The sequence below is a fragment of the Lytechinus variegatus genome, chromosome 1 (assembly GCF_018143015.1).
Source record: "Lytechinus variegatus isolate NC3 chromosome 1, Lvar_3.0, whole genome shotgun sequence".
Taxonomy (NCBI): Eukaryota; Metazoa; Echinodermata; class Echinoidea; order Temnopleuroida; family Toxopneustidae; genus Lytechinus; species Lytechinus variegatus.
The window spans coordinates 93541865-93557744 of record NC_054740.1 but is presented as its reverse complement, the minus strand read 5'-3'; the positions used below and the strand labels follow the sequence as shown (position 1 = coordinate 93557744).

At 34.6% G+C, this 15880-nt stretch overlaps 1 protein-coding gene across 1 annotated transcript in view; it reads right to left on the bottom strand.

Moving 5' to 3' along the window:
• The window catches only part of LOC121428888 (adenylate cyclase type 3-like), a 75472-nt gene extending 69086 nt beyond the window's left edge, over nt 1-6386 (bottom strand). Inside the window, exon 1 of the mRNA XM_041625788.1 lies at nt 6353-6386. The gene's annotated coding sequence lies outside the window, so the exon portion shown is untranslated. The remainder of the gene's footprint in view (nt 1-6352) is intronic.
• Nucleotides 6387-15880: the final 9494 nt, after the last annotated feature.

The following is a 15880-nucleotide window of genomic DNA, read 5'->3' as shown; positions in this document are numbered from 1 at the left end:
CTAACAATTTCATCAAAATCGGATAACAAATAATACATCTGGTCACATTTCATAAGTTGGGTATGCAAAAAGGGTGGTGTATGAACAATTTTCCACACGGTGCCATGGATAAATTGTTGCTACATCACAGCATCTTGACCAAATTTATTGAGTAAGATCTCATTTTGAAGCTAGAACTATAGGCTAAATATATTACTATGAATTAGATCAATGAGGAACAAAACTATAGCACATTAAGTTTGAAGTAACAGGGGCGGCGGAGCCGGTGGATGCGGTTAATGATACAATATTGATTAAACTTAATTAACAACTTACTATAATATGTAATATGACTGTTATCCTCATATTTCTGTTTGTTTTAAAACAGGGAACAATTAAATGTCATGAAAATTTGACAATTTTGAAAACATGCAGTAATGAATTATGAAATACATGTGTATGTCAGCTCTGATCTGCAACCTAATCAATTAGTAAACTGGGGAAATTTGGTTAATTATCTAATTTGTAATCTTAATTTTTAGTACAAATATTGTGTATCATTGCAACAAACATTTCTACCCATGATGTTGTCATTTTGCCAAGCACATAAATACAGTGACGGGTATTTTGGGGGCAAAAATGTGAAATTAAATACTGTTAATTAATTAGTATAATTAATATGCATACAATGATAGACAATTATTCGATTTTTGGTAGAGATTTCATTATTGATGTTTCAAGATTATAACTGCAAAATAGGGTATCCAATGATGCATTAAATTTTGACATCATTTTATGTGCAGCAGGTCCAATTTGATCTACTATCATTACTACTACTACTACTACTACTACTACTACTACTGCTGCTGCTGCTGCTGCTGCTGCTGCTGCTGCTACTACTACTACTACTACTACTACTACTACTACTACTACTACTACTACTATACTACTACTACTACTACTACTACTACTACTACTACTACTACTACTACTACTACTACTACTGCTGCTGCTGCTGCTGCTGCTGCTGCTGCTGCTACTACTACTACTACTACTACTACTACTACTACTACTAATACTACTACTACTATACTACTACTACTACTACTGCTGCTGCTATACTACTACCACTACTTCTTCTACTACTACTACTACTACTACTACTACTACTACTATTTCTACTAATACATCTACTACTCCTACTCCCACTCCTACCCTTGTTGAAAATATACAATAAGAATTCAGTAGATTGTCCAGTTATAATAAGCCCTCCAAACATTACCAACCCACATTCTGATTCATAACAGTCTATATTATTACACCATGGATTTATCATTACATAAAAAAATGATAGTAATGCAAATTTGAGCAGGCGGCATTTTCCTCTCCTAAACTACAAACAGTGCGTTAAATGAAAATTGCTTACCAAACCCAAATGTTGGTAGGTTCTTTAGTTTACCGACAGCACCACGAGTTAAACCACGATCAAATCAGAATACGAACCACGGTTCGTCTAACATATAGTACATAATATCCATTAGCGCTATACCACATTAATTACAGAGAAATGCTTGCATTTAGGCATTATTCATCAACTATTCTTCGATTCGGACATTTGAATATATCCTCAATGACACTAACCATGGTTCACACACTCACATACACACCCACCCCCACGTTTTACATGCTCTACAGTGCGTATCAAAAAAAAGTTTACACTTAGAAAAAATCCTGTAAAATTATATATTTGTAATATCTTGAAGGGTTTTCCACATTTTAACATTGGTACATATCCATAAAAAGCAAATGACGATATAACTGTCGAAAAATATTTTAGCTTGAGTGAGCACCACTTACTTTTGAAAAGTTAGTGAAAAATTATTTGTGCAGAAAAAGTAGACCTTCATCATGAAGAACACGTGGAATTTAGCTATTAAAATTGATTTGATGATATCTTTTATCTTTTTTTAACTTGTTTCCTTGCCCAAAACAATTCGAAGAGTGCATTGCGCCCCACCCCACCCCCCACACACACCAAGTCCATCGTGAAGATATTTGCTTTACACTGAGCTGTGATTTACATGAAATGGCTTAGGCTTGATTTTCATTTTGTTAATCATTGCCAAGCTTGGGAAAAGTGTGGAGAAACAAGTATTAAATGAAAAATGAAATGTAAGCCAACTTTAAATGATAAAAACTTAGTAAAAAAAATGCAGGAGATGCCTGATATCAAATTTTGTTCAGATTCAGTTATGTCCTCAGATCTAGCTGGCACAAAAGGGGTAAAGGTTGTGCTTACTAAGTGTTGAAATTTCAAATTTGGGTGGCAAAATTGTTACAAATTGCTTGAATGTATCCATTTAATTTTAATTGACTAAAAGTGCTAGGGAAATTTATGAAAAATGCTTCGCAGGTTTAGTTTGATTTCGCCCTTTCCCCTTGACACAGCGTGAAAACAAACATTTCTGCGCAAACAGATTTCTGCGAGCTTTAGAAAAATGGACAGTGCTCACTCAAGTGTAACATTCTGTCAAAACTTTTACTTTCATTGGATAGATGAGACCCAAACCCATAATTGTGTGTGAAAAAATTACCCACATGTTGTATAATTTTTAATTCCCAGGGCTTTTTCAAAGTGTAAACTTTTTTTGATACGCACTGTATAGTATAAGGAAAACAATCTAGTAGTTATTTGCAGAGGTGGATATGCAGTGGTTGCCATGGGTTGGGTTTTTTTCTCATTCGTATGACATTCTCCTTTTTCAACATGGTAAGAAGTGGATATAGCAAAACATTATCATGCCATTTTGTCACAGGACAGATATCTTGCTGATGTATTACCTCTCCTTATTGAATGACTGTTTATCCAGCGCTACCATAATTAAACTTCGTGCTTCATTCACCGCTGCATTCATTATGCTCAAATCTTGACTTCTATATCCGAGTGTAATTACATCGCTCGTGTGCCAGTATTATCAAGACAACACATACACCATGTTCACTGAATAAAGAGTAAAGTGCGGTAAAACAGGGAGCGACAAGAAGGGGGGGGGGGGGAATAAAAGAGAAATAGTGGTAAAGTAATTGTACATACCCACAATTTATCATCTATTTTTAAAAATGATGTCACCTATTGTTCGTTTTTCCCTCCTATACTTAACCTGGTGTCGCCCTAGTATTGTCTTTTAATTGTGTGATAACGTTGACATTGTATCAACTAATATAATGTAAATTGTCTTTGTTGATCTATACAAAAAAATCTGAAATATCAACAACCGATCTTAAAATATGAAGTATTAGAGTGAAGTGCTTTTATGAAGTTTTTCCAAGTTTTCTGGTTTGGACTTTTATTCAAGGTTACCATGGTTCTGACATCATATCTACTTTCAGGGTTGATATTTTGTCCTCCAATTTAAGTAGATTAGATTGTTTGCTATTTCCTCCCTTTTCCACTACATGAAAGATGAAAGATGATAGTTCGATCGGTCTTATTTGTCCCATACATTTAAGCCCGATATACAAAACGGATCAAGCATCTCGCAGCTACGAAGAATTATGGTATTAATCTCAAAATTATTGCTATATCTTATGTTTCTTTACGCCTGGTAATATGTTATTCATATTTTATGTGGTCCCATTTCGATATATTTCAACAGTATTCAAATGCAAATAAATCAAATGGCTTTTATCAATTTCAATAGGAAAATATAGTGAATGCATTTTGAGCGTTGCGTGGCAATTGCAGAACTTTCGTCTTTTTAGTGCTGTTCTACTTGTTTTATGGACATAATTAAAGAATGCAAATATATAGAAGCAAAGCACAAGTGGCTATTATATACAGTTATCTGTGTTTTAAAACTTTTTTTGTTGGACAGGTTCGTTCCTTAAGTTACTCTATTCACATATTTCAAAATTACCGCGCACATGAAAAAGAACGTGAAATATTTTGTCCACACGAAATGGCACGCCGTCTTTGTTGATTTATTTATTTTATTTCACAAGGAAATGTGTATCGTACTTGCATTTTATTTAGACCTAATTATAATATAAATAGTACGTAATCATCGTGAAATAAAGCGAGTGCGTAACACGATCTAAAAAATTTTGACATTCCAAACTAAAAAATGGACATTCTATGCACTTGGTGTAATCATGAACGGGATAGGTATATACAGAGCATGTCAAAAAAAAGTTTACACTTTGAAAAAGCCATGGGAATTTAAAATATATACAACATGTGGGTAATTTTTTCACATATAATCTTGGGTTTGCGTCTCATCTATCTAAAGAAAGTAAAAGTTTTGACAGAATGTTACACTTGAGTGAGCATGTCCATTTTTGTAAAGCTCGCAGAAATCTGTTTGCGCAGAAATGCTCGTTTTCACGCTGTGTCAAGGGGAAAGGGCAAAATCAAACTTACCCTGCGAAACATTTCTCATACATTTCCCCTGCACTTTTAGTCGACTGAAATAAAACGCATACATTCCAGCATTTTGTAACAATTTTGCCACCAAAATTGAAATTTCAACACTTAGTAAGCATAACCTTTACCCTTTTGTGTGCCAGCTGGATCTGAGGACATAACTGAATCTGAATTTATATCAGACATCTCCAGCATTTTTCATTAAGTTTGTGTCATTAAAGTGGGTTTACATTTCATTTTTAATTTGATACTTGTTTCCTACACACTTTTCCCAAGCTTGACAATGATTGATAAAATGAAAATGAAGCCTTAGCCATTTCATGTAAATCACAGCTCAGTGTAAAGCAAATATCGTCAAGATGGCCTCGGTATGTGGGGAAGTGGGGTGGGGCAAATTGCACTCTTCGAAGTGTTTTGGGCAAGGAAACAAGTTTAAAAAAGATAAAAGATATCATCAAATCAATTTTAATAGCTAAATTCCACGTGTTCTTCATGATGAAGGTCTACTTTTTCTGCACAAATCATTTTTTCACTAACTTTTCAAAAGTATTTTGAAAGTTATATCGTCATTTGCTTTTTATGGATATGTACCAATGTTAAAATGTGGAAAACCCTTCAAGATATTACAAATATATAATTTTACAGGATTTTTTCTAAGTGTAAACTTTTTTTTGATGCGCACTGTATAACTAAACAATTGATGCGAGCGGAATAAAAGGAGATTTTAGACCTTAACAAGGGATACCATTCATGTTTTGTGAATCATGAAAATGATGGGTAATTGGGTATCTTCCTACATTAATAATGCGAGTGCGAAGCGCGAGCAGAAAATTTTTGATATTCTGATCTGAAACTGGATAATTTAAGCACGTTCTTTTTAATAGAGATTAAGCTGCGTATCTCAATAAAAATGCACGCGCGTGTGTTAGATTTAGATCCAGAATCTGGATAAACTGAATGAATTTTCTTGCCGAGAAAATCAATAATGCGAGCGCGAAGCGCGAGGTGAAAATATTTGATATTCCGATCTGAAAAGGGTCAATTTAAGCACTATTTCAAGCACTGTGTAGGAAAATGTTGAAATTAATGTTGATTGCAAATTTTAATGATGCAAGCTTATATATTTACTATTATTATTTTGACATAGGACCGCGATATTCTAAGGACATTATGGCCTTAAAAGTGGAAATTTTAAACCCTTTTTATTCAAGAATACGATGTATGAGTTAATATATTTTTAACAATTAATGCGAGCGCGAATCGCGAGTCGAAGTTTTAAATAAACTGCCATGAAAAGGGGACTTTAGTAGGTTGGTATAGAACTAATAATATATATTAGACCAGAAAAGGGATATTTGAGAATTTTATGGAATACACGAAGACAATAAGGTACTTAGCATATCAAATAATGCTAGTGCGCAGCGCGAACTAATAATGTTGATATTCAGACCATAAAACATACATTTTACGGAACACTTATTAAAATACCAATTTGCAAATCAAACAAAATATTAAAAGCTCGATGTCCGAGCTGTAATATGTTTTGCATGTTGACTTCAAAACTTGATATTTTCAATTTTAAGCTCCATATCAGCCTATTGAGCAAGATGTGTATCTCGTCGAAAATGCGCGAGCGAACAGTGACATGAAAGGGGTTTTTCCATGTCTTTCCCTCACCTCATTTTCACCTCATTTTATTCACTCATCTTTTTCCTCTTACATGTCTTATTTTCCTTTTTCCTTCTCTCTTTCCCTTTTTTTCTTCTTCCCCTTTTTTGCTCCGATAATGAAGGGGTGGAGGAGGCCTTTCGGGCCCCTTGGATCCGCCTATGCTTCCCTGTAATCCAGGCAAATCTGACTCTTTGTTTCACGAAAAGAATCAAGTCCAAACACACAGAGCAAATTTAGGCCTGTAGAAACAAAGACATGGTGATGTTATGAGTGACTTACCTTTATATTATAGAGGCACCACTCTGATTCTTACACAGCACTCTATGTGTAAAGATCTAAAAAGAAAATGAACCAAAGGCATAGGTCGGAACGTGCTATGAGGAAGTTATACCCATTAAATAGAGAAAGAGAAACAAATTTATGACCATGACACACCATAGTGCAAACATCGAAACAGCTTTTTGTTGATTCTAAGTAGGTTCCATGTTTTACAGAATGAAAAGAATGAATAAAAATTACTTGTATAGAGAATTGTGTAAAATAATTCCAACGAATATCACATTATTCACGAAAACAGTTGGGCACAGGACCCATGCACGCATGAAATTCAAGGAAGAGATTACCAAAAAATCCCGTTGTATTCATTTTCTTGAATATTAATTCAACTATTGGAGACATTCCAACTGGTTTAGATCATTCATGCCAAAACCCATTTCTTCACAATCCCACCCCTATCTTTCTCTCTCCTCTCGATTCACAATGAAGATTAGATGATATAAATAATATGAGAGAATTTGAATAAATAATATGCACTAACGCAGGTGAGTGCTCTAGCGATGGCATTTTCATTTGGGTATATACACAAACTAATCAAACTGAGAATTGCCGATAATAATTATAGTGATTTGTTCTCCCCATTAGAATGATAGCTATAGTCCAGATGGAGAAAACGAGAATCTAATCAAACAAGAAATTGATGTGCCGCTGGAAAAGTAACAAATTGATATTATATTAAATTAGTGTTCTTAGAGAACAGGATGTAAACGGCAAATTTTAATGAAAGGAGACAATGTTCCTTCGACATAATATAAGCAGCAGCAAGCAAGAAGATGATTGATTGGATGACGATTTTAAACCCGCAGAGGTTTTACCAATAGAAGAACTTGATTTAAAAATCCATAAAAATTAATGCCTTGATCATTTTTATGTTAAATATCCAATAAATAATGTCGGTCCTTGAATGTCTAACGGAGACTAAAAAAAAAGTCTTACAAAATGATACTTGTAGTATTTCCATTTTCAAATGGGAATCATCTTGTGTTTGCTATTGGAGATCGTTTTCATTTCATTACAGTATATTGTTCCTTGATGGGTCAAAGTAGGAATACTTGCTTCATGGTGGAAACAGTTTACCACCCCCTCCATTTTAGCACTTAAAGATTTTTTTGTGTGCAATATTTGCATTTAATCGCATGCCCATCTCACGATGTTTGGAAATACGTGAATTCGGTTAAGAATGTAATAAGGTGGGGGTGTTGGGTATATAAACCCCCCTCCCTTCTCTATTCCTATAAAACCAATGTTTGCTTCGGTTGCCTCATTGACCACTGTTAATCTACAGACAGGACGTCGATCCATTTTTCAGATGGGGGGGGGGGAGCTGAAATTTCTTTATATTCAGACCTGAGAGCTTGATATTCTAAGCATTTTTGGTACCAATGATTAAGATGGGTATATAATAACAACAGATGCGAGCGCGGAGCGCCCGAGCTGAAACTTTTGATGTTTCGATCGGAAAAAAAAATGACAGTTTAATGGACGTTTTTAATAAAGAAGATATATATCCAACAAAAGATTATTGCAAATCGAAGCGGAAGTTCTTTTAAGGTTTAGAACTGAAAAAGGGACATTCTATTCACCTATCTAATTCTGAATAGTATGTATTTTGCTAAAGAAATGATGCGAGCCCGAAGCGCGAGCTGAAAATCTTATATTCCAATCTGAAAAGCGGACATTTTGAGCACGATTTTAAATAAAGAACGAGTTGTGTATCTTAATCTCGCTTGCCGAATTTCGTTTACCATTACAATCTTATTTTATTTTTGCACATTCGAAATTATTGGGGGTGGGGCAAAATGATATGTCCCCCCCAATATTTTCACTGGTCTGGCGATCGCCCCCCCCCCCGTGCCCCCAAGGATCGACGCCTCTGTCTATAGATAATTCGCAGATTTTTTTTGTAGATCTGGGGAGCGTTTCATCAACATTTTTGTCTGACAAGCTGTCAGATCTGACATCTTTTCTTGATTCTGATTGCCTGAGAGGCACTGTTACTATAGTAAATGTCAGATAAAATGGGACTTGTCGGATAAAGCGTCCGACAAGTCCTTTCATGAAACGCTCTCTAGTTTACCAGTTTATTCTCAACATGCACGAAGGTTTGCGCGATAAGACTATTAATACACTGCAGGACTACGGACGCGGTTTCTATGGTGATGTTGTCATCGAGTAATTACACATCTAATGACAAAATATGACATGGTGTGTATTCTGTCGGGTAATTGAGAAGAGATGATTTGGAGAGCATACTTCATAACAGTGTAGCCAGGTATAGGATGACTACATCCCAATGGGATAAAAAATCATAAGGAAATGTGTAGGCTCACTGTTTTTGTACGTATGTGTATTCAGAGGATACCTCAGACTCAGCATCTGCTGTTTATAGAAGATGAATTTGTAATGATCTCACAATGTAGGGTCCATGATTATGGAATGACGTACAGTATGCAGAAAGAGACAAGCATGTTAAATGAAAAAGAAAGGTGACTATATCTGGTGTTTGTTTTGTGATTTGTAACAAGGATGAAATCGTCGGCATATGGCAGTGTTATAATTTTATGCCCGTTCAATTCATATCCATGAGAATCTTCAAACGTTTTAAGGAAACTTATTATAGGGTCAAATACCATAATAAATACTACTGGAGAAAACGGGTCTTCCTGAAAGGTTCCCTTCTTGAAAGGAAACCTGGATGATTTCCATCCCGGTCCTTGAACATAACCATTAAGACCAACATACAGAGTATTAACATATCTTATAATTGAAGGTGGGATCCTATTTCGTTCAAGGGTATAAGCTATCAAATCGTGATTCACAGATCCAAACGCATCCGCGAGATCGAAAAAATGTTACATGAACTGTTTTCTTCATATGACGGGCATCAGCGATGATCTCCGTAAGGCATCTCGATCGTTCTATACATCCACTAACGTCATTAAGAAATGTCTTTTGGGTTGTGGTATCGTTGAGATTATTACTTACAGCAAAACATCAAACGTGGATAAATGGTAATCCAAAAAGTAGATAATGGGTCATCAAAACATGACACCACCACAATGTCTGACTCATTCATTATTGGCCTGGGGGTGGTGGCTTAAGTTGCCCCTATGCTCAACTTACCCCGCCTTCCCCTACGACCGGTTGGGACTGTTCTTAATCGGGCAAGATGAAACAGCAATCCAATCATCTGAATTCAACCTCAACCATCCCTATACCATGTATACGGGCCTGAATCCCTCCCCAGCCCCTATAGTGGCATGCGTGGTGGCATGTATGAAGAAGATATTTAGGAGAAAGGGCGAATTAGAAAGGGATCGAAAAGAAGCTTTCTTTTACACCCTAAACTGATCATGATTCTTTAAGAAGACGATGGAACACGTTCAAAACGGGCTTTGAATACAGGCTTATTGACTAATATTGATAGTCGATCTCATCTCATTACAGACGCATAAAATTGGCTCAAAGTGCTGTTATAAGTATAATAACAGTCAGATATTGGGCGCGGGGGGGGGGTATTGCTTTAAATACAATTCTCCCTCGTCTCGTTCAAAGAAACCAATCAAACCCAACAACAACAATAATAATTATAATAATAACTATTTGAACTCACCAATAATATTTGGGGGAATATGACGACTTTCTATTCTTCTATATTTTTATGACTTACACCTAAAGTTAGGATCCTCAAAACTGATTTTCTACAATCATACCCGAACCTGCAAGGTTATGCGGCATCTAACTGAAATTACGCAATTCATTTGCTTTTCACTATTTAGACCGATTACTCATATTTTTTATAATTATCCTTGCTGATAATTAGCAATCTACTGACCTTTGTCTTATGATGAAATAAGATGAAGCAGGGTTCTTCTGTCATTACTTCGTCATCTTTGTGATACTTCGAGCGCAGTGTGGATATGGGTCTATATTAACTCAAATAAGAAAATCATGCTCATTCATATTTAATCCGGAGATGCCTGGCGAAATGACATCAATCGGAACAAGATATCTCAAAGAGAATCTTGGATACCTTACTTTGATTATATCCTAATTTATTGCGAATATAATTAAAAAATAGCCCCTAAATGTGAAGAGATCGGGTCAAATATTCTTTGACTATAGTACACCAGCCCTCCCCCCAACATTCACACTCACCTACCCTCATGCAAACAAACAAAAACACTCACGGTATGCATGATCATCATTATATCAACACCACCGTCACTGTTATAATCATCATCATCAGCATCACCAACACCACCACCTTCATCATCATTATCATCTGACCTCATCTCATCATCATCATGTGACCTCATCATCATCCGGCTGACACCATCATCATCCGGCTGACATCATCATCACCATCATCATTATCATCCTTCTCCTCCTCATCATTATCCTTATAAGTAAATGGATGTTTGATCTGTGTGTGGTGAGATAGAGCATGTAGAGAGTGAACGTTTGCAGAGATGTTTGGATTAAACAAACCCACCATATCGATCTACAATGTATACAGCATCAGCATCAGCTGCATATAATGCTATGTAGTTAAAATAAATGAAATACATCGACCGACGGATGAAGAAGAGCAAATATCACTTGAATAAAAAGGATATCTAGTAGCAACGCACCTTATCCACTTTTAACATGTATGCCTACAGATGTATGGACTACATCGCTAAAATTCATTATACAATGAAATAAATCATACAATAATTAGATAAAAATACTTAAAAAATATTAATATACTATTATTCATACATCTACGGGAGAATTCAAGTAATGATAAATGCACTACTCATTTCTTCTGTGTAAACTCGTGAGTTTAATCTCGTTATTTAACTCATTAAATAATTACATTGTCAATAGAATGACCATGTCGAAAACAGAAGCTCACATTAAATCAAATCCTGACATCTTTGTTCCTTTCATGTTTAAAATTAAGATATTTTTAATTTTCAAAGACCAAGCCCCCCCCCAAAAAAAAAAAAATCAATGAAAAAATAATAACAATTGTAGACACTATTAAAATAAATTAGTTGGGCAAAAATGCCCCACTTTTAACAAACCTTGGGCAACCTACTGTCTTCATAACTATTGGTTAAAATCTGCCCAAATTGGGTAATAAAAATTAATAATTGGGTAATAAATTTCTTCAATGGGATAATTGCCCAGAATATATTTACCAACATACACTACCCAACAAACAGTGCCCAACATTTTAAGCGTGTCTATAGAAAACTTCATCTGGCATTGTGAATTTTAATATGTCTTTGATTACATAAGTAGTCGCATCAGTGTACTAATTAAACATATTCGTGAAACATAAAAGGAATAATGCCATCCACCTGATGTTCATACATGTATTTTATACCTGCTGTATACATGTTGCGAAATATGTTGTTCAATCCACAACAAACCGTTTTTACCTTATCTAACTTCTGAATCAAAATGAATTGAATTTCCAAAAGAAATTCAGATATCACTTGGCCAAGTTATTCCGGTTACACTTCGTAATTCCGAAGGTTCTTTATTCTGAAGGTTCGTAATTCCGAAACACGTAATTGCCTATACCTCGATGTTCGTTAATCCGAAAACGTAAAAGGGTTTGTTAATCCGAACATTTGTGGCATTATTCCGAAAACGAAATAAGGTTCGTTAATCATTTCGTTTTCGGACTAACGAACCTTCGAAATTACGAACCTCATTTCTTTTTCGGATTAACGAACTTTCGGAATTGCGAACCTCACTTAGTTTTTAGACTAACGAATCTTCGTTTTCGGACTAACGGACCTTCGGAATTACGAACCTTCGGAAAGACGAACCTTCGGAAATACGAACCTTCGGAATAACGAACCTTTGGAATAACGAACCTTCGGAATATCCTAACCTTCGGAATAACGAAGCTTCGGAATTACGAATGTATGCGAGTTATTCCAATACATCACTGTTAACAATAATTGCCTTCTATCATTAAATATCAAAGTCTGTATATATATTGGGAAGAATAATTGAAATAAAATATTAATCTGATCAATGGCTATACAGTGCGTATCAAAAAAAGTTTACACTTTGAAAAAATCCTGTAAAATTATACATTTGTAATATCCTGAAGATTTTTCCACATTTTAACAGATCCATTTAAGCAAATGACGATATAACTGTCGAAATATATTTCCGCTCGAGTGAGCACCACTTACTTTTGAAAGGTTAGTGAAAAATGATTTGCGCAGAACTTTGAAATAGTTATGCCAATAAAAGTAGACCTTAATCATAAAGAACACGTAAAGTTAAGCTAGTAAAATTGATTTGAAAATATCTTTTACCTTCTTTGACTTGTTTCTTTACCCAAAACACTTCAAAGAGTGCATGATTTCGCCCCACCCCACTCCCCCATACACCGAGGCCATCAATGGTTAATGCTTATAATTTTCATTTTGTTAATCATTGTCATGCTTGGGAAAAGTGTGGAGAAACAAGTATTAAATTAAAAATGAAATGTAAACCCACTTTGAATGATAAAAACTTTTGTTCAGATTCAGTTAAGTCCTCAGATCCAGCTGGCACAAAAAGGGCAAAGGTTGTGCTTACTAATGTTGAAATTTCAATTTGGGTGATAAATTTGTTACAAAATGATTGAATGCATCCGTTTTATTTCAATTGACTAAAAGGGCAAGGGTGAGTTGATTTCACCCTTTCCCCTTGACACAACGTGAAAACGAGCATTTCTGCGCAAACAGATTTCTGCGAGGCGTGCGAGCTTTACAAAAATGGACAGTGCTCACTCAAATGTAACATTCTGTTAAAACTTTTACTTTCATTGGATAAATGAGACCCAAACCCAGGATTATATGTGAAAAAATTACCCACATGTTGTATATTTTTTAATTCTCAGGGCTTTTTCAAAGTGTAAACTTTTTTTGATACGCACTGTATACATTGACTGGTCAGATATTACATATTTTTTCGTCACTCATTAACTATCTCTCTCCCTCTAACCCCCGCATTTTTTTTATCTCCCACATCTCTCACTCTCTCTCTTACCATTTTCTTTGCTATTTTAATTTTGAGAAGTAATCTCTTCTTGTGTTTTGTTTTGGTGATTCTTACAATGAAATGTTTTAGTTTTCTTCAGGGGCCACGGTTCCAAAACCGTGTACAAAAACGTAAAAATGACCATATGATTGTGATTTCTTGCATGGTCAGCCCCCCCCCCCACTTTGAAATCGTTCCGCGGGCCCTGTTCTTTTTGTTATTGTGTGTTTTTTTATGTATGGAGATAATAATACAGAGCGTTGTGGAAGACCATCTACATGGATACAAATTTGCAATAAAAAAATCCATCGGGACTAGTAAGAGTTCAGTCTTGCACATATTTTATCGACGTAACAAGATGACGTCGTATCGGCGGTATGGGTGTATCATTTGTATATATATATATATATATATATATATATATATATATATATATATATATATATATATATATATATATATATAGTAATACTTTCTTACAATTTCAAAAGGCAAGGGAAATCTTCTTTGCAATTACGGATTTCTTCATGATGTAGGTCTATCATTTAACCTAATATAAGTGTCGATATTATGTAGACCCTAATTCGCATTTCACATTTGCCAATTTCATGATCGATCAAACTGTAAATTTTGTTATGTCAATCAGCTTAAAGTTTTAGCGAAGCGTTACTTTCCACTCATTGCTTATATGAAAACACACCAAGAGTACTTTTTACATTAATATGGAATTAAATGAGAACTTGTGGTTGAAAAATGAAACCATGTGTAAAGTATAATAAATATGATAGACGTGGTTTAACGTCCTTTAGCAATGTCATTGCAACCGATGTGATGGATGCTGGAAGAAGTAGACAGACTTTAATCAAGCATGAAATATTTCATGCACGTACCTTTAAAGATGGTGCCTTGGTGGTCAATTCAAGTTCCAAAACATATGCTTGTAATGAAGCTTTTCTATTTTTTGTGAGAAAATGAGGTTTGTAAAATCAATGGCAATATTGCACTTTCATCAGGAAGGAAGAAAAAATAATTAACACAGAAAAACAAATCAAATCGTGCATATATTTCACAACTGCATACTTATGGCATGCTTACAAGTCATGAATTCTCAAACGTAATACATTTCAAATCAGAATATTGGAGAAAGACATTTACGTGTACCATTATGTTAAAACAAAGTTTGGAGGACAATAAATATATTTTAAATGTAAAAAATCTAATCGAATTCGTTAATTTCAGAGTCTTAAAATTGCATAGCATATAAACTATTAAACTTATGATTCCTAAATATTTATAAGACATAAAAAAAATAAAAAAATTATGTGGTAGCACGTCATAAGGTGGTCCAATTTCGCGAATAGCTCAAATTGAACCTGCATGCTGCACATAAAATGGTGTCAAAAGTTAATGCAATATTGGATTACCGTAGTATTTTGCAGTCTTATTCTTGTAACATCAATAATTAAATATGTTATAAAAATCAAATAATTATCTGTTATTGAATGCATATTATTACACTAATTAATTACAATGTAACAATATCTAATTTCACATTTTTGCCCCTAAAATGCCTGTCATTATATATTTATGTGCTTGGCAAGATGACAACAATGGGTAGAAAAGATTGTTGCAATGATACACAACTTTTGTAATAAAAATTAAGTTTACAAATTAGATAATAAACCAGATTTCTCCAGTTTACTCATTGATTAGGTAGCAGATCAGAGGACATGTATTTTATTCCTACATTTTTTCAAAAATTTCAAATTTTATAAAAAATTAGTTGTTCCCTGCTTTTCAACTGCCTAGAAATATGAGGCTGACAGTCATATTACATATTATATTAAGTTGTTAATTCAGTTTTATCAATATTCTATCATTTACTGCATCCACCATCTCCGCCATCCTTGTTATTTCAAACTTAATGTGCTATAGTTTTTGTTCCCAATATTGTATTGATCTAATTTATAGTCATAATTATATTGAGCCTATATAGTTCTAGCTTCAAAATGAGATCTTACTCAATAAATTTGGTCAAGATGCTGTGATGTAGCAACAATTTATCCATAGCACCGTGTGGAAAACTGTTCATCCGCCACCCTTTTTGCATACCCAACTACGACCATATTTTATTTTTTGAATAAGAAATATTCTGAATATCAATTTGCCCAATTGATTGTGGGCCCGGCAGCCACTGTACAGCGCAAGATTTGCAAGGCTCTATATTGCTTTCAACAGAATGCTCCAGGCAGAAGATATTTATATTTGTGAGTTAAACTCACCAGGCAAAATGCTGAAAATATGATAAAAATTGGATAACAAATAACGAAGGTATTTGATTTTTAAAAAATGCATTATTCCGGTGAAACAGTTCTAGGCATGTCTTCATTAATATTCATTAGGTAGGCTGATTATGTCATATCCCCACTTTTT